Here is a 23,675-nt window from a genome sequence, read left to right as displayed (position 1 = left end):
TCTGTATTTTTATCATCCACTGTGTGACTGTGCACAATACATGCTTCAAGAGGATCTTTAGGATGTGTTTTATGGAATTCCTCTTCAACTTGTTTGTCAATTATGTCAACCTTAAAGCATTCATCAGGTTCAAATTTGTGTTTCATTGTGTCGAACAAATTGAACTCCACTTCTTCATCTCTTACCTTGAGGGTTAGTCACCCATTTTTGACGTCAATGATGGCTCCGAAGGTTGCCAAGAATGGTCTTCCCAAGATGATAGGAATTTGAACATCTTCTTCCATCTCAAGGACAACAAAGTCTATTGGAATGAAGAATTTTCCCACTTTGATAGAGATGTTCTCAAGTATGCCCACAGGATATTTAACAGATCGAACAGCGAATTACAATGAGATTGTCGTGGGCTTCAGTTCTCCGATCTCTAGCTTTTTGCATTTTGATAGAGGCATTAAACTGACGCTTGCCCCAAGATCGTAGAGGGCCTTGTCTATTTTCTTGTTACTAATGAGGTCGCATATGGAGAAGCTTCCTGGATCTTTCAACTTTGGAGGCAGTTTGTTTTGTAGTATGACACTACATTCCTCTGTTAGAGCTACTGTTCCATAATCTTCCAGCTTTCTTTTCTTTGACAGAATTTCCTTAAGAAATTTGGCATAGGATGGGATCTGAGAAAGTGCTTCAGTGAAGAGGATGTTGATATAAAGTTTCTGTAAAATTCCAAAAACTTTTCAAACTGCTTGTCCAATTTGGCTTTCTGAAATCTTTGAGGAAAAGGTAGGGAGGCTGGTATGGCTCTGGTAATTTCTTTGTCTTCTCTGCTTCCTCCTCCTGATCTTTCTTAGCTTCTTCCTCCTTTTTATTTGCTTGGCCTTTAGATTTTTCTATGGTTTCCTCAGTTGGTTCTACCTCTGGTTGTACTAGAGTTCTCCCACTCCTCAGTGTAACTGCCTTACAATGCTCCCTTGGGTTCATTTCTAGTTGGCTAAGTAGTTTGCCAGCAGCCTTACTTGAAGAACTTGCTTGCTGAGCAATTTGATTCTCTAGCATGTTGTTATGAGTAGCAAGTTGGTCTATTTTGGAAGTCATCTATTTAATCAATTCATTTTGTTGTTGTTGAGCTACTAGGAATGCTTCCATCATGGTTTCCATGGTCATCTTCAGTTCAGGTTATTGAGGTTAGAGAGGTAGTGATGGTTGTGCAAAGTCTTGATCTTTGTTCTGAAATCCAGGAGGTGCTGGTGGTTTGTACCCTTGTTGCCTGTTTATTGGCTGGTTCTGCTGATTAGACCTTGAGAAATTTGGGTGGTTCCTCCATTCATGGTTGTAAGTATTTGAATATGGATTGTTGGGCTGCCTCTGGTTGAAGTTTCCTCCATTATTCACATAGTTCATCTGTTCTGTGGAGGGTTCATTGAAATTGCTATATTCTGAACTCATACATCCTCCTCTATAGCTGTCCTTATGTTGACTGTTTGTACCAACTGCGTTGGCTTGTATTCTTTTGAGTCTCTTTGTGAGCTGATCAAATTGAGCATTTATCATTCTTAGGGCGTCTACTTCCAGGACCCCTGCAGTTCTCCTTGCATTTCCTCTTTCTTTTGACCACTCATAATTATGGTATGCAACCTTTTCTAGAAGTTCAAGTGCTTGTGTAACTGTTTTCTCTATTAGATCACCTTCTGCAGCAGAATCAACTGTGCTCCTTGTAGAGGATAGTAACTCATTATAGAAATTTTGCACTAATAGCCAATCCTCTATGCCATGGTGTGGACATTTCCTCTGTAGGTCTTTATATCTTTCCATGCGTCATAGAGTGATTCTCCTTCCTTTTGTCTGAAGGTATTAAGCTCAAGCCTCAGTTTTGCAGTCTTTACAGGTGGAAAATACCTTGCTAGAAAAGCTTGAGAGAGGTTTTCCCAAGTGGTGAACATTTTAGCAGGTTGAGAAAGTAACCACTTCCTTGCTCTGTCTCGAAGGGAGAATGGGAATGCTCTGAGTCTTATTGCTTGATCAGACACTCCATTCATCTTGAATGTGTCACATAGGGCAAGAAAGCACTGGAGGTGATAGTGTGGGTCTTCAGTTGGTGAACCTGTAAACTGGGTTTGTTAAATCATTTGAAGCCATGCTGGTTTTAATTCAAATTTGTTGGCTTCCACTGTGGGTCTAGTGACACTGGGCTAAAATCCTTAGACAGATGGAGCTCTGTAATCTCTCAAGAGTCTTAGTTTGTCATTATTATCGGCCATGGTTGGAATTTCAAGATCTCCTTGACCATGCTCTTGAAGTTTCCTTTCCCTCTTGATGGCTCTCAGAGTTTTATCTATCTCCAGATCACAGTCTAAAATTTCTTCTTCTGGCCTTATTTTGGTCATATACCAGATCGGGCACCTAAGAGAAAAGAAGAGAAATACAATTAGTAAAATAAAATTAGATAATAAATATAATTGCCTAAATCAGCTAAATTGCCTATCGCTTGATATTACTAAAGCCAAAGTTCCCCGGCAATGGCACCAAAAACTTGTTTCACTGGTTTTACAACCCCGCAAGTGCACGGATCGCTCACAAGTAATAAAGTGATGAGTAGAGTATCGTTCTCACAAGGAATTTGATTAGTAAGTACCAATCTACACAGTAATTTTGACTGTCTAGGCTTTCAAAAACTTAGGGAATGAAGTTTGTTAATCTTAAACACTAGAATGGTAAACTTAAAATGAAATAATTTATTTAAAACAATTCTGGAGTTAAGATTTCACACTTGAATCTTACTAGGGATGTTATCTCGTTTATTTACCGAATTGAGGATTGTTTTCCTTGATGGAAATCAGTCCTAAGTTATCCTAAATCCTCTCTCAAGGCACCTAGGGTGTATTCTAATTAACTAAAACCCAACTTTTGTGGTGATCAAATTAATTAAAATCCTTTAAGATCTTTGACCAATTTTGAAGTTCCACAAAGGTATTAGCCTATGACTAGGTCATAATTCTTAAGTTCAGGATCTTGATTTTTTAATATTAATCCTCACCTTTCAGTCCTTCAATTAACATCTATAATCATGGCTAAGTGGATACCAGCACATAGTATGCATTAAGATCACAAGAAATTAAAACAAGGAACAAATCTCAAATCCAATAAATAAAACTTAGTGTTCATCCATAATAATAATTACAAGCATTATAGAAATTTTGCACTAATAGCCAATCCTCTATGCCATGGTGTGGACATTTCCTCTGTAGGTCTTTATATCTTTCCATGCGTCATAGAGTGATTCTCCTTCCTTTTTTCTGAAGGTATTAAGCTCAAGCCTCAGTTTTGCAATCTTTGCAGGTGGAAAATACCTTGCTAGAAAAGCTTGAGAGAGGTTTTCCCAAGTGGTGAACATTTTAGCAGGTTGAGAAAGTAACCACTTCCTTGCTCTGTCTCGAAGGGAGAATGGGAATCCTCTGAGTCTTATTGCTTGATCAGACACTCCATTCATCTTGAATGTGTCACATAGGGCACGAAAGCACTGGAGGTGATAGTGTGGGTCTTCAGTTGGTGAACCTGTAAACTGGGTTTGTTAAATCATTTGGAGCCATGCTGGTTTTAATTCAAATTTGTTGGCTTCCACTGTGGGTCTAGTGACACTGGGCTAAAATCCTTAGATAGATGGAGCTCCGTAATCTCTCAAGAGTCTTAGTTTGTCATTATTATCGGCCATGGTTGGAATTTCAAGATCTCCTTGACCGTGCTCTTAAAGTTTCCTTTCCCTCTTGATGGCTCTCAGAGTTTTATCTATCTCCAGATCACAGTCTAAAATTTCTTCTTCTGGCCTTATTTTGGTCATATACCAGATCGGGCACCTAAGAGAAAAGAAGAGAAATACAATTAGTAAAATAAAATTAGATAATAAATATAATTGCCTAAATCAGCTAAATTGCCTATCGCTTGATATTACTAAAGCCAAAGTTCCCCGGCAATGGCACCAAAAACTTGTTTCACTGGTTTTACAGCCCCGCAAGTGCACGGATCGCTCACAAGTAATAAAGTGATGAGTAGAGTATCGTTCCCACAAGGAATTTGATTAGTAAGTACCAATCTACACAGTAATTTTGACTGTCTAGGCTTTCAAATACTTAGAGAATGAAGTTTGTTAATCTTAAACACTAGAATGGTAAACTTAAAATGAAATAATTTATTTAAAACAATTCTGGAGTTAAGATTTCACACCTGAATCTTACTAGGGATGTTATCTCATTTATTTACCGAATTGAGGATTGTTTTCCTTGATGGAAATCAGTCCTAAGTTATCCTAAATCCTCTCTCAAGGCACCTAGGGTGTATTCTAATTAACTCAAACCCAACTTTTGTGGTGATCAAATTAATTAAAATCCTTTAAGATCTTTGACCAATTTTGAAGTTCCACAAAGGTATTAGCCTATGACTAGGTCATAATTCTTAAGTTCAAGATCTTGATTTTTTAATATTAATCCTCACCTTTCAGTCCTTCAATTAATATCTATAATCATGGCTAAGTGGATACCAGCACATAGTATGCATTAAGTGTAACACCCTCCCCGTAGCAACTCCGTACATTCTACTGTTCCGGTGACCGGTGTCGGTCCGGACAGCTAGAACATCCGGAAAAATATTTAAACTAAAGTCGGGAATCATAATTAACTCAAATATTAATAAGAAAATTTTAGTAAAAATTTTTGAAATAAAATACAACCAAGTTAAACGAGCCGGTGCCCTAGCGATGGGTAACAGAGGAAGTTGCGGTTCTACATAGGAGCCCTAGACTCGGGGAAAAATTATAAAATAATTTTGGGACTCCAGAAAAGGGTTATTGAGGTTCCCATGGCATTAGAATGCCAAGAAAATACCTAGAAAAATTTTTCAATCAGTGCAGAGACAATTTTGACCCGTTAAGCCAAACGGAGGGCATTTTGGTCATTTCGCCTTCAGAGGTGATTTTTGGCCGACTTGTCCAGTTGAGTAAATAATTAATATGACATAAAATATGAAGAAAAATTACTAGAAATTAAATTGAAATTGAGTAGTGAAGAAAAGAAAAGAAAAATCAAAGAAAAGCTCATTTATGACATCTTGATGATGTCATTTATAAATTATGACCAATCACAATTAAGCCATCATTTGACTAACCAATAAAAGAGACTAAAAATGGACTAAAGGAAAAGAAAAACGTGAGCAGCCATCCCTCCCCAAAAAAACAGCCGAAACCCATGTTCCCCTTCCTCCATTGATGAGCTTGGCAAGCTCATGAAGCCCTAAACTCCCACCATATTTCCTCAAATTCTCAACACAAAAATTTATTCTAGAAGCTTGCTAAGGTGTTTGGGAGCAAAAGGGAGAAGAGAAATTAAAGTTGGCAAGCTTGGAGATTCTTCAAGTTGAGGTTAGTGCATTAGATACCCAAAAATTTTTTTTACTTACATGATTAGCAACTTGAATTGAGTAAGAACTTGTGACTTAAATGAACAAAAACTAAGTGTATGTGGTCTATGGATTTCGGCTGCCCCTAAGTAAGGAACAAGATTTAGTGCTTTAATGGACTTGGAGTGCACTAGGGATTATGTTTAAAGTATATAAATATAAGTAAAATGGATTAGTTAGTAAATTCAAGCATGTGGTGAAATGGAGATAGGAATTAGGGTTTTGAGAAGTGAAAAATTGGACTTGGCATTTGAATTGATTAAAGAACATTATAATGGTCAATTAGTGACCATTTTAGGTAAGTTAAGCACAATTTGGACTAAAAAATAGAATTGCAAAGTGAAGAGGTAGGCTGCCCTAGGACAGCAGCAGAGGGACTGAAAATTCAGTCCACTTGCACTGCCATAACTTGGGCTGTGTTGGTCCAATTGGTGTTTGGCCAATTGGACATGAAACTAGGCTTATAATGGCACATTTTTGCTGAAGAAACCATGTCCAAAAGACCAAAGCAAGAGGACCAAAACTTGGCCCCAATCCGGATACCCTGCAAACAGCCCCTGCAGAATGACCAAATGAACAGTAACAGTTCATTTGGCCATAACTCACTGTAGATTTGGTCAATTGACCTGAAATTTTTACAGCAACAAGTTAAGACATAGAAAAACAACTTTCATGAAGAAATATACCCCAAATTATGACCAGAACCTAACCCAAATGGCAGTCACAATCACTGTTCAAACCTGCAACTCTGCAGATTTTGATTTGAGCAGTAATGTTTGGATGGCTATAACTCTCTCTAGAAAACTCGGATTTAGGCAATTCTTGAACCGATGGAAACCTAAGGCATAGTAGAACATTTCATATGAAGAAAGTTAGACCAAATTATGAACTTAACTTGGTCAAATTGCTGACCAAAGTTGGACCAAAATCTGCCAAAACCCAAAAGTGCAGCATGAACAGTGCACGTGAACAGTAAACTTATTTTGGCCATAACTTGAGCTACAAAACTCCAAATGGAGTGATTCAAAAAAAGAAATTCAACTAGACAAAATAAGGAACATTTTCTATGAAGGAAGTTTTGTCAAATTCCAACAGTAGATCGACCAATAGAACAGTGCAACTTCGGAGCACCAAAACCGAAAATTGGCAATTTTGCCAAAATGACCTAAGCTTTGAGAAAGTGACCAAAACCAACAAGTTTTAAATGCAAAATGTGGTACATTGGGAGTGTTAAAACCAATGCACCTATGATCTATGCAAAAGTCAACTTTTTGTTGACTATTGAAGTGAATAGTGACATAAAAACTTGAAATTCAAAAATTGAAGAATTCAAAAGTATCAAATGCCCTAGTAGGCCTAATGTGATTGGTTTGGATAGGTTGGCATGCCAATAGGGTTCTGATAGCGATCGCATATGATGTATGGCTTCATTGCCATTCTCAGGATGTGATAGCCTATGGCTATACTGATTATGATGTTTTACTTGGCTTTATGCCTTATTGCTTATATGGCTTATTAGCCATTCTGTTTGCACACCGGGAGACACATTGTGACCGATGGTGTGACGGCCCGAGGTACCTGGTACCCAGTGCTAGTTTACCCGTTTATCCAGCCCGGTCAATTTGTATAGGTTACTTGGGCATGGAAAAGTATAACTGTAATTGAACTGATTGTTAAAGAAAATACAAAAATTAAATATAAGAAATGATTACGATAGAATACAAAGAAACTCAAGATCTTGAAGAAAATAAATAAACAAAATGCATGAAGAAGTTAATATCATAAAACGTAATTAGCCCTCGACTAAACATTAAGTTGGTAATTATTCAGTTCTTATGAACACAATGGCTAAGAAACTATGATTTTTATTTGCATATTATTTCTTTCTATTTTATTATTTGCACCACTAAGCTTTATGCTTAGCGCGTCGCTTTTGCAACGCGTAGAGGTACCAAGATACCGATCGAGAGCCGTGAGACCACGATTGGGTAAGTCCATCCCGCAGATTCGCATAGTGTCCGTGTCACCTCACAAAGCTGATTGCATTGGTAGGACACTAGGTGTCATTTTGGTATTTTGTAATTGATCTTATTTTCTCATGTGTAAATGAACTTATGAAATGTAATTTGATGCTCATGTAAATAATGAGAATTGTGTTTGTAAATGAAAAAGTGAATGTTTATCTGTGATATATATATGATTATCACATGAAATGAATGATTGAGAAATGAATGTGAACTGAAAAATATTGAGATTTTGATAAATGGAGTTGAGATGAATGAATAAGAATATAGGAAGTGTTTTTCACAGGTTCCGAAGAACGGTTTTCTCCATTTTTAGCCAAGATCACGGATTTTCTTTAAAATTTTCGGAACCTCAAATAAATTACAATTTCAATAAATGAATTATATTTCACAAATTATTTTCAAAACTATGATAAAAATGAATTAAGATAAAATAGAGTGCTCCGGCACACTGAGTGGCACTGTAATCGGGTAAGGGGTGTCACATTAAGATCACAAGAAATTAAAACAAGGAACAAATCTCAAATCCAATAAATAAAACTTAGTGTTCATCCATAATAATAATTACAAGCATTACTCTCCCACATCCAGAATAAGAAAACTACTCGCTCATTGTGAGTTCAGCAAACATCATGATAAAAGGTAAAAACAGTAAAAAGAAAATCATGTAGAAGAAATAAAACAATAGAAATCTGTCTAAGGAGATGAAATAAAGGAACCGAAGAGAGTTTACAGCTTTGATCTTGTGGAGCATTAGCTGGAAAACTCCTTTTGGTACTAATGTTTCTCTCCTCGAGAGGGCTAGAGAGAGTGTAGAGTTTGGATTTCTCTCCTTCAAAACTCCTCAAAAGTGTCATCAAAAGATAAAAGGAGAGCCTCCTTTTCTGATGTTTTCTCTTCTATTTATAATGGTTGCTTTAGGGTTAGGTCATTTTGAGTCCAAAAGGCTTTAGGAGTCTCATTTAAATAAGAAAACAAGAGTGGGAATTCGAGTTATAAAACTGGCTGCTGCATAGTACACGGCTCGTGTGTCACCACATGGCCCAGGGCCTTGTTACTTGCTAGAGTGGAACTGCGAAGTCTTGCATTAGCACAGAGAGTTACAAGGGTTTGCCCCAATTACACAGGCCTGGTTACACAGTCCGTGTACTTTTGTTCCCATAAGGTTCTTCAAGCATGTGCCCGGCAGAGACTTACACGAGTCCTTATAAATTACATGGGTCCAATTACACAACCTGTGTACTTTTATTTCTCCATTGGCTATCTGACTTTCTTCTGGCAGAAGGTTACATGGGTCTGGGGCTTGGCTTACACGACCGTGTACTTTGTGTCAGCAACAATACTCAGTCTCTTGACCTCTCCAAGCTTCCTTTTGCACTCGTATACTGTGGGACTTCACCCAAACACCTAAAATGATGCAAAAAACATGGAATTAAGGGCTTGACAATAGAAATTATAAAAACTAATGAAATCAACTGCTATGCATGAAAATACTTGCCTAAATGCTATGAGATAGTATCCAAATATGCTTAAAAACATTTACACAATTCAAGTGTATCTCACATGTCACCTTGTGAAATGACCAAATTACTCTTGTGTTATAATTTTGAGTTATCAACCCAAAATAATTATTTCTCCTCTTCTAATCAATTTATATCAAATATAAATTAATTAATAATTAATTAATCTCTATTAATTAATTTCTCATAATTAGATTCATATTTAAACACTTTAAATATAAATTTAACTTATACTATACATTCAATAACCTAAATTTGGTTTAGAGTCATGCTAGGTGTTGCAAGGTATTTTGCGGTCACCTGGACGAAGGCTCTTCACTGAAGTGGGAAAAGTGAAGAGTCGCCACTTTAATTTTGAGGGAAATTAAAGAAAACCATTTGTGAAGTTAAATTAAAAGAAACCACTTCGAAAACAGAGATTCTAGATTCAGGGTCCATATACAGGCGAGGAAAGTGTTAAGCACCCCGCCTCGTCCCTCAATAAGGGTAAACAGATTTAATGTTATACTCTTCTATAAATTAAAAAGGGTAATTAGGGGATTGGGATAGTGATGATGTTAATCCTTTGTGCAAAAATAAGGAATATTTGATCTTTCACTTATCTTGGGTTGCCCAGAAACACAAGTTCGTGAGATGGCCCTTTAGTGAATAAGTGTTTGAGTGAAATTGTCTTGTGTATTGGGGTCATGTCATTTAGTTTGAATTTTGTTAAGAGAGCTCGGGTAAGGAACTTCTCCCAATCTCTAGATATATTTTATTAAGAGTTTTGAGTGGGAGATTTCGGACAAGAACTCTCCTCTGATCTCCCTGTTTTAATTTAGGTGAGAATCAGGTAAGAACTCTCCCCTGATCCCTTAGAGTGATTGGTTTAAAATTTGATGAAGGATCTAGGATAAGAACTCTCCTCCGATCTTCGCGTTTTTATTTGAATGAGGATCAGGTAAGAACTGTCCCCCGACCTCTTTGGTTCAAAAATTTAAATGGAGGATCTCAGATAAGAACTCTCCTCCAAACTCTGCATTTTTTATTCGAATGAGGATCAGGTAAGAACTCTCCCCCAACCTCTTAGAGTGTTCGGCTTTAAGTTTTAATGAGGGATCTCGGATAAGAACTCTCCTCTAATCTCCGCATTTTTTTATTTGAATGAGGACCAGGTAAGAACTTTTCCCCAACCTCTTAAAGTATTCGGCTTAAAGTTTTAATAAAGGATCTCATATAAGAACTCTCCTCTGATCTCCGTGTTTTTGTTTGAATAAGGATCAAGTAAGAACTCTCCCCTGACCTCTTAAAGTATTCGTGACATAAGACCGAGCTTTTCACCGATCTTGTACGTGACTATCTTATCCGAACTCTTTGGTTGGCTACATCCGATCTCTCTCGGTTACTAATATGGGGTCTTATCTCGATTCCCGCTTTATTATGCTATTTCCTAGACTCGCTTAGTAGCCTAACCTCATGACTTTTCTCCTGATTCCCTATTCATTCTTTGATTATTTTACTTGTTTCAAAAGACACTATCACATTAGGATATTGTCACACCCTACCCCCCTATAAGGCATAACATGATCCTGTAGTATACCTAATGAATTACCAACTTCATCTACTGATAACCCATTAAATACACTACAAGGGATTTTAAAACTTTTCTTACTTCTTTTTACAGTGGTGAGCACTATTTGCAGGTGTTAAAAATTTTTTGAGCTGAAGTGAAATAGCTAACACATTTGAATTATTAGTAATTTTTGTAAAAATTTTGGCAGAGTGCCATCTGTATTTTGAATAAAACAGTTCTTCAAAAACCTATAAAAAGTACTTCAAATATATTTCTCAATCTCAAACACCAACATTTAATCAACAAAATATGTTTCTCAACTCAAATCCATAATAATTTTTCAGTGTTTTCAAAGGCTGAGATAAAAGAAATATATAAATATATTTACAAACCAAAATAATTTACAATTTATTTTACAACTTCAATGTATAATTTTAATTTACAAATGCTCAAAACCAAGAACAATATATACATATAGTGAACATACATTACAATACAAAATGCAAAATATGGTATACTCAATATACCCGATGATCTCTCAGTGTAGTACTAGCAGCCTAGTCTGCTGCCCTATCAGTCTGTCTACCTACGATAACAATGAAAAGCTATACCTGAGCCATTGTCTCAGTGGTGCACAACATTAACCAAATACAACTTTAAATCACAAATCATAAGTCATATAAATAGTGGATACTTAAAACCATAGTTAAATTCAAAAGACAGTGAATGTCAATAAGAATTTAAACTCCATTTCACAGCTTAATCATGTTCCAAAGTTCAATTCGTCCCAAAAGCCGATGGCTATGAGGAATTCAATTCATCCCAAAAGCTGATGGCTAATGAGGAATAACATAGCTAGCTAGCAATAATATGAGTACTCATTCTATTCATCCTGAACAGGCACACACCTCAACACTTCAACCAGAGAGGGAATTCAATTAATCCCACTAGACAAGCTAGCGAGGAATTCAATCAATATACATGATAGCTATGGTTTCAAAACATTTACAATGCTTTTCAATCAATAAGTATCCATCAAATATCATTCAAACAATTGTTCACAATTTAAAACAATGATATACAAATAGTCATAATTTATTTCTATTGAAAAATTCAAAAGAAATAACTGTTGTGCACAAACCTCTGATAACTGTCTCTTGACCCTGACTCAGTGTTTCCTTCCCTTTCCCTGAGTCTTTGCTAACTGAAATACACAATTTGAAGTGTTTCAGTACTCATTTAAACTGTCTCTAATAATATGGCTTAATAATTAACTTATTGAATTCTATTATTTCCTTAGTCAACCTAAGATGTTGGCCTTCGATGCACTCTAGGTGAATTAGTTTTTAATGTTACCAATATGTCACATTTTATGGCCTTTTAGTGTTGGTACATGTTACCAAATTCACTTTCAAGTATATTGCATTTTATTGCAATTTGCCGGATTTCGGTATACTAATTTGACCTAACTGGATGACCTAGTTCCCTCGATTTTCGAGTTTCAGTCAAAACTACAAACTTGTAGATCTATGTCTTATTGCATGCGGGGCAAAATTTCATATCATTCTGAGTTATGTAGACCAAGTTATGGTCAATCTACCAATGCTGGACAGAATGTACCAAAATGGTAGCTTTAGGTCATTTTTAGGTCACTTTTGGTTCGGCCAGTTTTTGGACCTGAACTTGTGCAAACTATTTGGCTTGGTTCTAGCCAATTCTGGACTTTGGTGTCTTCATAAGAATTGTAGATATATGTCTCAAATATTCATGGTAAAAATTTCAGGTCAATTGGACCTGTTTTGAATGAGTTATGGCCAAAACACTAACTGCTGCCCAAATGGTCAATTTTCAGGCTTTCAAAACACTAATCCGGATTTGGTCATTTTTCAAGTCACCTTCCAAGCAGAATTTTGGTAAGCTTCCTTCACGAAAGTTGGCACTTTTTGTGCCTAGTTTCACCTCCAATTGGTTTCATACCAATTGGAGTCACACACTTAAGGTTCTAAGCCAAAACCTATACTGCTCTATTGCACATTATTCACCCTTTACCAATTACACATCCCATGCTTACCAAGTCACTCTTCCATGTCATTTCTGGTTTGTACCGTAACATAAACACATTTAGCAACTCATTTTTGGTCATTTTGGCAGCTTATAACCATTCTCAATATGCACATTATAGTATAAAATTTTCCAAGTCTAATTACAAACAATTTAACCACATGACATAGCTCATTTACATGTCCATATTCAAACCTTTATACACATATACATGCTATCATAACAAGCACCATAATTCAATAATATAATTCCATAAACCAAACAATGAAACAATACATTTTGATCTACACTTCAAAGTTGCCAATTTGTACATCTCTTTCAATTAGTTTCCAAACTTCCAAAATCATACCTTACACATGGAATTCAAGTACCATACAATCAAACCTATAAATCATCATTGTAACACCCTCCCTGTAGCAACTCCGTACATTCTACTGTTCCGGTGACCAGTGTCGAACTGGACAGCTAGAACGTTCGAAAAAAAATATTTAAACTAAAGTGAGGAACCATAATTAACTCAAATATTAATAAGAAAAATTTAGGAAAAATTTTAGAAATAAAATACAACCAAGTTAAATGAGCCGGTGCCCTAGCGATGGGTAACCTAGTGGGAAGTTGCGGTTCTCGCAACTAGGAGCCCTAGACCCAGGGAAAAATTCATAAAATAATTTTTAGGACTCCAGAGAAGGGTCATTGAGATTTCTATGGCATTAGAATGCCAAGAAAATATTTAGAAAAAATTTTCAATCGGTACAGACAATTTTGACCCGTTAAGCCAAACGGAGGGCATTTTGGTCATTTCGCCTTCAGAGACAATTTTTGACTGACTTGTCCAGTTAAGTAAATAATTATCATGATCTAAAATGTAAATAAATATTATTAAAAATTAAATTGAAAATGAGTAGAAAAGAAAAGAAAAGAAAATGAAAGAAAATGCCTAATATAACATCATACATGTGTCATCATGATGTAATTAAAAAGCCCCAACCAATCAAAATTTAACAAGCCTTCTTAAAACAATTAAAAGAGATAAAATGGACCAAAAAATTCTGGTGTTTCTCCTTCTTCTTCAGCCAGCCGAAAGTTCTCTCCCTCTTCCTCCATAACTCTTATTCTCTTATACCTTCAATCCTTTGATTTCTCACCCCAAAATCTATAAAATCATTCACTAAAATTTGTCACCCAACCTTGCTAGAGTGTTTGGCAGCCAAGAAAATAAAAGAAAGTGAAGAATGAACAAGAGAAAATTCTGCCCTACTAAGGTTAGTGCCATCTTTCTCTTTCTTTCTTTGGATATCCATGTTAAGACACTAAGTTAGGCTAGGAATTTGTGGGAATTGAAGAGAATTATGCGTGCTAGGGTATATGGTAAATTTTGGCAGCCTATTGGGGGTGGTGATTTTGATTGTTTTGATGGGTTTAGAGTGGATTAGAGATGGTGTTTGAAGTGTATATATTGATAATGAATTAGTATGTTTAATTAATGTATGTTGTGTGAATTGGAATGGGGAACTAGGGTTTTGGAGAGAAATTTGGGCTTTGCTTATGTAATGGTGAATGAACATTCTAATGGTCAATTAGTGACCATTTGAGGTAAATTGACCATAACTTGGAGTGAATTGTAGCATTAAAAACTGATTTGGTATGCTGCCTAGTGAGACCTGCAGGTTTGGATGTGAGTCCAGCCTATTTGGACAGCCATAACTTGGGCTGTGTAGGTTCAATTGGTGTTTGGCCAATTGGACATGAAACTAGACACATAATGACACAACTTTGGTGAAGAAACCATGCCCATAAGACCAAACCAAGTAGACCAAAAAGTTGCCCCAATCCGGGTGTCCTGCAATCTGTTTCTGCAGAATGATCAAATGAACAGTGATTGTTCATTTGGTCATAACTCAGTGTAGAATGGCCCAATTGACCTGAAATTTTACCAGCAACAAGCTAAGATATAGACCAACAACTTTCATGAAGAAACCCACCCCAAATTATGACCAGAACCTATCCAACAAGGGAGTTTCAGTCACTGTTCACTGCACTCTAGATATGGTCAGTCCAGAAAAATTCCAATCCGGCCAGTGGTGGTTTTTGGACCATAACTTGAGCTAAAAAACTCCAAATGGAGTGATTCAAAAAAGGAAATTCAACTAGACAAAATAAGGAACAACTTTCATGTTGATCATTTTGCCAAATTCCCACTGCCAGACTGACCAATGGAGCAGTAAACACAAGGCATAAAAACTGAAAATTCTGTCCAACTAACTTTAAGCTTAGAAATGGTATTGGCAACCAATACCAACAAATTTTGAATGCAAAATGTGGTATGTTGATGATATTAAAACCAATGTACGTATTGTCTATGCAAAAGTCAACATTTTTGTTGACCAATGAATGGAATAGTAACACTAACACTTAAATTCCAAAAATTTTGAAACTTAAAAGTGTGAAATGCCCTAGTATAGCTAACAAGATTGGTTTGGATAACTTGGCATGCCAATAGGGTTCAGTTAGCAGTACTGCATATGGCATTATGCCATTCTGTGATTTCATGGCTTTTAGCCATTCTGACATTGTGTTGAGACTTAGCCTTGTGCCAAATGTTATTACAGCTTATTAGCTGTTCTGTTGCACACCGGGAGATACATATGTAACCGATAGTGTGACAGCCCGAGGTACTTGACACCCAGTGCCAGTTTACCCGTTTATCCAGTCTAGTCGTCCAGTATAGGTTACTTGGGCAACCAAAAATGAAAGTGGATAAATTTAATGAAATAATGAATATAACAAGTACAAAATAAGTAAGACTACAAATACTCAACGAAAATTTATTTGCAATGAGACATCAATACATTCACTGCATATTTATTTTCTGTTATTTCTTTTTATTTTATTATTGGCACCACTAAGCATTATTGGTTAGCACATTGCTTTTGCCACGCGTAGGTTCTGAAGATACTGACCGAGAGCCCAGTAGACCACAGACTGGGTGAGACCTCCTGCAGCTCTGCATAGTGTCCGTGTCACCTCACCGACGTCAATGCATTGGTAGGACACTAGGTTTCATTTTTGATATTTTGTAATTAACTTTTATTTTCTCATATGTAATTGAAACTTATGTAATGTATTTTGGTATTAATGTAAATAGTGGAAATTGTGTTTATGAGTGGAAAAATTGAGTATTTATTTATTGCTTATATATGAATACCATGAGAAATGAATGATTGAGAAATGGAAATGTTGTGGAAAATATTGAGATTTTGATAATTATTGGAGTTTGAGAATGATTGGCAATGATTATTGGAAGTGTTTTTAACAGGTTCCGAAGAACTGTTTTCTCCATTTTTAGCCGGTACTCTGCCGAATTTTCTATAAAATTTTCGGAACCTCAATAAATTATAATTTCAATAAATGACTTAAATGAATTATATAGTTCATAAATTTTAATTCATAACTATGGAAAAAAAATAAATTAAAAAAAAATAATTGAATTAAAATAGGGTGTTCCGATACACTGCATGGCATATCTTGCTCGGCTACACTGTAGACGGGTAAGGGGTGTCACATTTAGTGGTATCAGAGCACAGTTTAGGCATTTCTGGGCCTAGATTGAGTCCATACCATGCATGGCATTTGTAAGAGTTGAGGTGACACTAATGCAGATCTATTTGTCTTTGTTATTTTGAATAGGATATGGACCCTGCATCTCAGAGGGCAGTTCAGGAGGAAGTGGAGAGTCATGCTCCACTGCAGTGAGGCTGGGGTAGGGGAGAACCTGCTCCGCCAGCTCAAGCAGAGCCTGCTCAGCCTCCACAGGCCATGTTCTAGCAAATGGCCGAATTCTTCAGACAAATGGCTGGGGTAATGCCAGCACCACCACCACCACCACCTCCACAGCAGAAATCACACCTGGAAAGACTAAGAAAATTTGGAGCAGTGGACTTCTTTGGCAAGAGAGAAGATGATTCTGTTGCAGCCAAAAATTGGTTGAATAGAACAGGCAGAGTTTTAAAACAACTCCACTGCACTCCAGACCAAAATCTAGAAGTTGTTGTATCTCTGTTGCAAGATGATGCATATGAATGGTGGGATACGGTATTCAGTGAAGTACAACCAGAAGTAATAACTTGGGACTTCTTCCTCTCCGAATTCAAGAAGAAATATGTGGGTAGTGTATACCTAGAAGAGAGAAGAAGAGAGTTCATTAACCTGAGGCAGAGACAGCTGACAGTGGCCGAGTATGAAAAGGAATTTGTCAGATTAAGCCGCTATGGAAGGGAGATAGTCCCTAATGAGGCCGAAAGGTGTAAGAGATTTGAAGAGAGATTAAATGACAATATAAAGATCATGATTACTGCCTTGGGAATCACAGACTTCACCAAGTTAGTGGAAGCTGCTATAAAAGTTAAAAAGGTTAGAATAAGTGAGCAGACCAGAAGAGAGAGACAGCAGAAGAGGGGCCCGGGTCAGTCTAGTTCATCTCCTGAACTTGGTAAAAAGTTCAAAGGTCCACCTGTACAGAGTTCAGGTCAACCACAAGGTCAGGGTTAGTCTCAGGGGCCCAGGCCACAATTTACCTCTAGGAGAGGTCAGTCCACACCTTCAGTGGGCAGCTCTCTAGGGATGGGGTTCAGGGGACCAGCCCCAGCAACTTCTGCATGTCCACATTGCCTGAAGTGGCATAAGGGGGAGTGTTGGAGAGTGACTGGTGCTTGCTTAAGGTGTGGGTCAATAGAGCATCAGTTGAGGAACTGTCCACGCAGAACTATTAAGCTGCTCCAACACAAGCAGATAGACCTGCTCTTGCACCATAAAGGGGTAGGAAATCTGGCAAATCTGAGGCAGTGGGACCATCACAGAGGCCTGCATCTGAGCCAGCAGAGAGGCCTAAGAGCATACCACCTGCCAGAGCCTATACCATGAGAGCCCAGGAGGAGCAAGATGCCCTGGACGTCATCAGGGGTACGTTCTCCCTCTACAATACATCTGTGCATGCATTGGTGGATCCAGGATCCACTCATTCATACATCTACATCAACCTACTCATAGAAAGGGGTATACTAGTAGGGGAGAGTGACCAAGACATTCTGGTCACTAATCCATTGGGCCACAGTGTAGTGGTGAACAAAGTGTACAAGGGTTGCCCGTTAAGGATTCAGGGGTATGAATTCTCGGTAGATCTAATTGAGTTGCCCTTCCACGAGTTTAACGTGATTTTGGCAATGGACTGGTTGTCACGTCATCAGGCAATAGTTGATTGTAAATTGAAGAGAATTTCTCTGAAAACTTCTGAGGGTAATGAGATCATCATAGGTGAAAGGATGATTTCTGTCAATGTTATCTCACCCACAAATTGTAAGAAAACTGATGAGAAAAGGTTGTGAAGCCTACCTAGCACATGTGATGGTTACTAGGCAGGCTAAGCCAAATCTGTGTGACATACCCACAGCAAAAGACTTCCCAGATGTGTTCCCTAAAGAATTGCCTGGTTTGCCACCAGAAAGAGAAGTTGAATTTGCTATTGAGGTACTGCCGGGTACAGCACCAATCTCTATTGCTCCTTATAGGATGGCACCCACAGAATTGAAAGAACTAAAAATCCAGTTACAAGAGTTGCTGGATAAGGGGTTCATACGCCCCAGTGTGTCACCATGGGGAGCTCCAGTGCTCTTTGTAAAAAAGAAGGATGGGACTTTGAGGTTATGCATTGATTACCGACAGTTGAATAAAGTGACAATGAAGAATAAGTATCCATTGCCTAGAATTGATGATTTGTTTGATCAATTGAAGGGAGCAGGAGTATTTTCAAAAATTGATCTCAGATCAGGGTATCATCAGTTGAGGGTGAAGGATGCAGATGTTCCACAGACTGCATTCAAGACCCGGTATGGGCATTATGAGTTTCTGGTGATGCCCTTTGGCCTAACAAATGCACCAGCGGCATTCATGGACCTTATGAACCATATCTTCCATCCATACCTAGATCGGTTCGTAGTGGTCTTTATTGATGATATTTTAGTGTATTCCAAGACCAGGGAAGAACATGATGAGCATTTGAGAATTGTTTTGCAAACCTTGAGAGAAAGGAAGCTGTATGCTAAGTTGTCAAAGTGTGATTTCTGGTTAAATGAAATTGCATTCCTTGGACACATAGTGTCGGCTAATGGGATTAGGGTGGATCCCAAGAAAATAGAAGCAGTGATGGAATGGAAGCCTCCCAGGAATACAACTGAGGTCAGAAGTTTCTTGGGGCTAGCTGGGTATTACAGAAGATTTGTGAAAGGATTTTCCTTAATAGCTGCTCCAATGACCAAGTTGTTACACAAGAATGTCAGATTTGACTGGAATGACAAGTGTCAGACCAGTTTTGAGAAGTTGAAGGCTATGTTGACAGAGGCACCAGTATTCACACAGCCAGTGTCGGGAAAGGACTTTATGGTCTACAGTGATGCCTCTCATAATGGGTTAGGGTGTGTATTGATGCAAGAGGGGAAGGTGGTCGCTTATGCTTCCAGGCAGCTAAGGCCACATGAACAGAATTACTTTATCCATGATCTAGAGCTTGCAGCAATTATCTTCGCACTGAAGATATGGAGGCATTACTTGTATGGTGAAAAGTGCTACATTTACACAGACCACAAAATCCAAAAATACTTGCCAACCCAGAAGGAGCTCAACCTTAGACAGAGACGATGGATTGAGTTCCTGAAGGACTATGATTGTGTAATTGACTACCATCCTGGGAAAGCAAATGTAGTTGCAGATGCTTTGAGCAGAAAATCCATCACAGTTTTGAGATCATTGAATGCCCATCTAACTTTGGTTCGAGATGGAGCTATTTTGGCTGAGTTGCAAGTGAGGCCAAACCTGTTACAGCAGATTTTAGATGGGCAGAAGGTAGATGAGAAGCTAAAGGCTATTATGAGAAAAATCCTAGAAGGGAAAGCAACTGACTATGAGGTGAAAACAGATGGGTGTTTATACTGCAAAGGAAGACTGTGTGTACCAGATGATGGGGAATTAAAGGCCAGTATTCTATAAAAGGCACATTCCAGTGTTTATGCTATGCACCCAGGAAGTACAAAAATGTATCATGATTTGAAGCTTCAGTATTGGTGGCCTGGTATGAAGAAGGACATAGCTGACTATGTGACTAAATGGTTGACATGTCAGCAAGTTAAGGCAGAACATCAAGTTCCATCGGGTTTGCTACAGCCTATACGCATACCTGAATAGAAATGGGATCGGGTCACCATGGATTTTGTAAGTGGTCTACCTCTCACCCAGAAGAAACATGATGCAGTATGGGTGATAGTAGATAGATTGACGAAGTCAGCACACTTTCTGCCAATTAGGACTGACTACTCACTGGAGAAGTTAGCAGAATTGTGTATCAGTGAGATAGTTAGACTGCATGGAATTCCACTTTCCATCATATCTGATCGAGACCCAAGGTTTACATCGAGATTCTGGAAGAAGTTGCATGAGTCCTTGGGTACACAACTCCACTTCAGCACAGCTTTCCATCCTCAGACGGATGGGCAATCAGAAAGAGTAATCCAGGTAAATAATTGAAACCATTTGAATTAATACAAATATTGAACTAAAATGATAATAATAATATGAATATATGTCAGGTCCTTGAGGATATGCTGAGGAGTTGTGTCATTGAGTTTGAGGGAAGTTGGGATAGATATCTTCCACTGGCAGAATTTGCATACAATAATAGCTACCAACCTAGCATCCAAATGGCCCCATATGAAGCACTGTATGGGAGGAAATGTAGAACTCCAGTGTGCTGGACTGAATTGGGCAAAGACAAACTGGTAGGGCCCGACCTGGTGAAACAGACTAAGGAGAAAGTAAAACTAATCAAGGCCAATCTGAAGGTTGCCTCAGACAGACAGAAATCCTATGCCGATTTGAAGAGAAAAGAAATAGAATATGCGGTTGGCGACAAAGTGTTCCTCAAGGTGTCACCGTGGAAGAAGGTACTGAGGTTTGGAAGAAAAGATAAGTTAAGCCCTGGGTTCATTAGCCCATATGAAGTCATTGAACGTGTGGGTCCAGTGGCCTATAGGCTAGCTTTACCACCAGAGCTGGACAAGATCTACAATGTGTTCCACGTATCTATGCTAAGAAGATGCCGCTCAAATCCTTCACATGTCATCTCCATGGAAGAAATTGAAGTACAACCGGATTTGACATATGAAGAAGAACCCATACGGATCCTGGCTCGGGAAGTGAAAGAGTTGAGGAATAAGCAGATTCCACTGGTGAAAGTGCTTTGGAGGCACCAAAACACCGAAGAGGCAACTTGGGAAAGTGAAGAGACGATGAGGCAACAGTTCTCTCAACTGTTTGCATCAGGTAAATTTCGAGGAGGAAATTTAAATTAGAGGGGAAGAGTTGTAACACCCTCCCTGTAGCAACTCCGTACATTCTACTGTTCCGGTGACCAGTGTCGGACTGGACAGCTAGAACGTTCGAAAAAAAATATTTAAAATAAAGTGAAGAACCATAATTAACTCAAATATTAATAAGAAAAATTTAGGAAAAATTTTAGAAATAAAATACAACTAAGTTAAATGAGCCGGTGCCCTAGCGATGGGTAACCTAGTGGGAAGTTGCGGTTCTCGCAACTAGGAGCCCTAGACCCGGGGAAAAATTCATAAAATAATTTTTAGGACTCCAGAAAAGGGTCATTGAGATTCCTATGGCATTAGAATGCCAAGAACATATTTAGAAAAAATTTTCAATCGGTACAGACAATTTTGACCCGTTAAGCCAAACGGAGGGCATTTTGGTCATTTCGCCTTCAGAGACAATTTTTGACCGACTTGTCCAGTTAAGTAAATAATTATCATGATCTAAAATGTAAATAAATATTGTTGAAAATTGAATTGAAAATGAGTAGAAAAGAAAAGAAAAGAAAATGAAAGAAAATGCCTAATATAACATCATACATGTGTCATCATGATGTAATTAAAAAGCCCCAACCAATCAAAATTTAACAAGCCTTCTTAAAACAATTAAAAGAGATAAAATGGACCAAAAAATTCTGGTGTTTCTCCTTCTTCTTCAGCCAGCCGAAAGTTCTCACCCTCTTCCTCCATAACTCTTATTCTCTTATACCTTCAATCCTTTGATTTCTCACCCCAAAATCTATAAAATCATTCACTAAAATTTGTCACCCAACCTTGCTAGAGTGTTTGGCAGCCAAGAAAACAAAAGAAAGTGAAGAATTAACAAGAGAAAATTCTGCCCTACTAAGGTTAGTGCCATCTTTCTCTTTCTTTCTTTGGATATCCATGTTAAGACACTAAGTTAGGCTAGGAATTTGTGGGAATTGAAGAGAATTATGCATGCTAGGGTATATGGTAAATTTCGGCAGCCTATTGGGGGTGGTGATTTTGATTGTTTTTATGGGTTTAGAGTGGATTAGAGATGGTGTTTGAAGTGTATATATTGATAATGAATTAGTATGTTTAATTAATGTATGTTGTGTGAATTGGAATGGGGAACTAGGGTTTTGGAGAGAAATTTGGGCTTTGCTTATGTAATGGTGAATGAACATTCTAATGGTCAATTAGTGACCATTTGAGGTAAATTGACCATAACTTGGAGTGAATTGTAGCATTAAAAACTGATTTGGTACGCTGCCTAGTGAGACCTGCAGGTTTGGATGTGAGTCCAGCCTATTTGGACAGCCATAACTTGGGCTGTGTAGGTTCAATTGGTGTTTGGCCAATTGGACATGAAACTAGACACATAATGGCACAACTTTGGTGAAGAAACCATGCCCATAAGACCAAACCAAGTAGACCAAAAAGTTGCCCCAATCCGGGTGTCCTACAATCTGTTTCTGCAGAATGATCAAATGAACAGTGATTGTTCATTTGGTCATAACTCAGTGTAGAATGGCCCAATTGACCTGAAATTTTACCAGCAACAAGCTAAGATATAGACCAACAATTTTCATGAAGAAACCCACCCCAAATTATGACCAGAACCTATCCAACAAGGGAGTTTCAGTCACTGTTCACTGCACTCTAGATATGGTTAGTCTAGAAAAATTCCAATCCGGCCAGTGGTGGTTTTTGGACCATAACTTGAGCTAAAAAAACTCCAAATGGAGTGATTCAAAAAAGGAAATTCAATTAGACAAAATAAGGAACAACTTTCATGTTGATCATTTTGCCAAATTCCCACTGCTAGACTGACCAATGGAGCAGTAAACACAAGGCTTAAAAACTGAAAATTCTGCCCAACTAACTTTAAGCTTAGAAATGGTATTGGCAACCAATACCAACAAATTTTGAATGCAAAATGTGGTATGTTGATGATATTAAAACCAATGTACCTATTGCCTATGCAAAAGTCAACATTTTTGTTGACCAATGAATGGAATAGTAAAACTAACACTTAAATTCCAAAAATTTTGAAACTTAAAAGTGTGAAATGCCCTAGTATACCTAAAAAGATTGGTTTGGATAGCTTGGCATGCCAATAAGGTTCAGTTAGCAGTACTACGCATGGCATTATGCCATTCTATGATTTCATGGCTTTTAGCTATTCTGACATTGTGTTGAGACTTGGCCTTGTGCCAAATGTTATTACAGCTTATTAGCTGTTCTGTTGCACACCGGGAGATACATATGTGACCGATGGTGTGACGGCCTGAGGTACTTGATACCCAGTGCCAGTTTACCCATTTATCCAGTCTAGTCGTCCAGTATAGGTTACTTGTGCAACCAAAAATGAAAGTGGATAAATTTAATGAAATAATGAATATAACAAGTACAAAATAAGTAAGACTACAAATACTCAACGAAAATTTATTTGCAATGAGACATCAATACATTCACTGCATATTTATTTTCTGTTATTTCTTTTTTATTTTATTATTGGCACCACTAAGCATTATTTCTTAGCGCATTGCTTTTGCCGCGCGTAGGTTCTGGAGATACTGACCGAGAGCCCAGTAGACCACAGACTGGGTGAGGCCTCCTGCAGCTCTGCATAGTGTCCGTGTCACCTCACCGACGTCAGTGCATTGGTAGAACAATAGGTTTCATTTTTGAT

The 23,675-nt window shown here is 37.8% G+C and overlaps 1 non-coding gene across 1 annotated transcript; it reads left to right on the top strand.

The window, feature by feature from the left end:
* Positions 1-1,756: 1,756 nt before the first annotated feature.
* Positions 1,757-1,862, top strand: LOC131169845 (small nucleolar RNA R71). Its single transcript, XR_009140774.1, has one exon. It is a non-coding gene; the product is annotated as a small nucleolar RNA R71 (small nucleolar RNA).
* The last annotated feature ends 21,813 nt before the right edge of the window (positions 1,863-23,675 follow it).

Source organism: Hevea brasiliensis, chromosome 1 (genome assembly GCF_030052815.1).
Source record: "Hevea brasiliensis isolate MT/VB/25A 57/8 chromosome 1, ASM3005281v1, whole genome shotgun sequence".
Taxonomy (NCBI): domain Eukaryota; kingdom Viridiplantae; phylum Streptophyta; class Magnoliopsida; order Malpighiales; family Euphorbiaceae; genus Hevea; species Hevea brasiliensis.
Note: the sequence above shows the minus strand (reverse complement) of the source record. Positions and strands in the feature narration are given on the sequence as shown.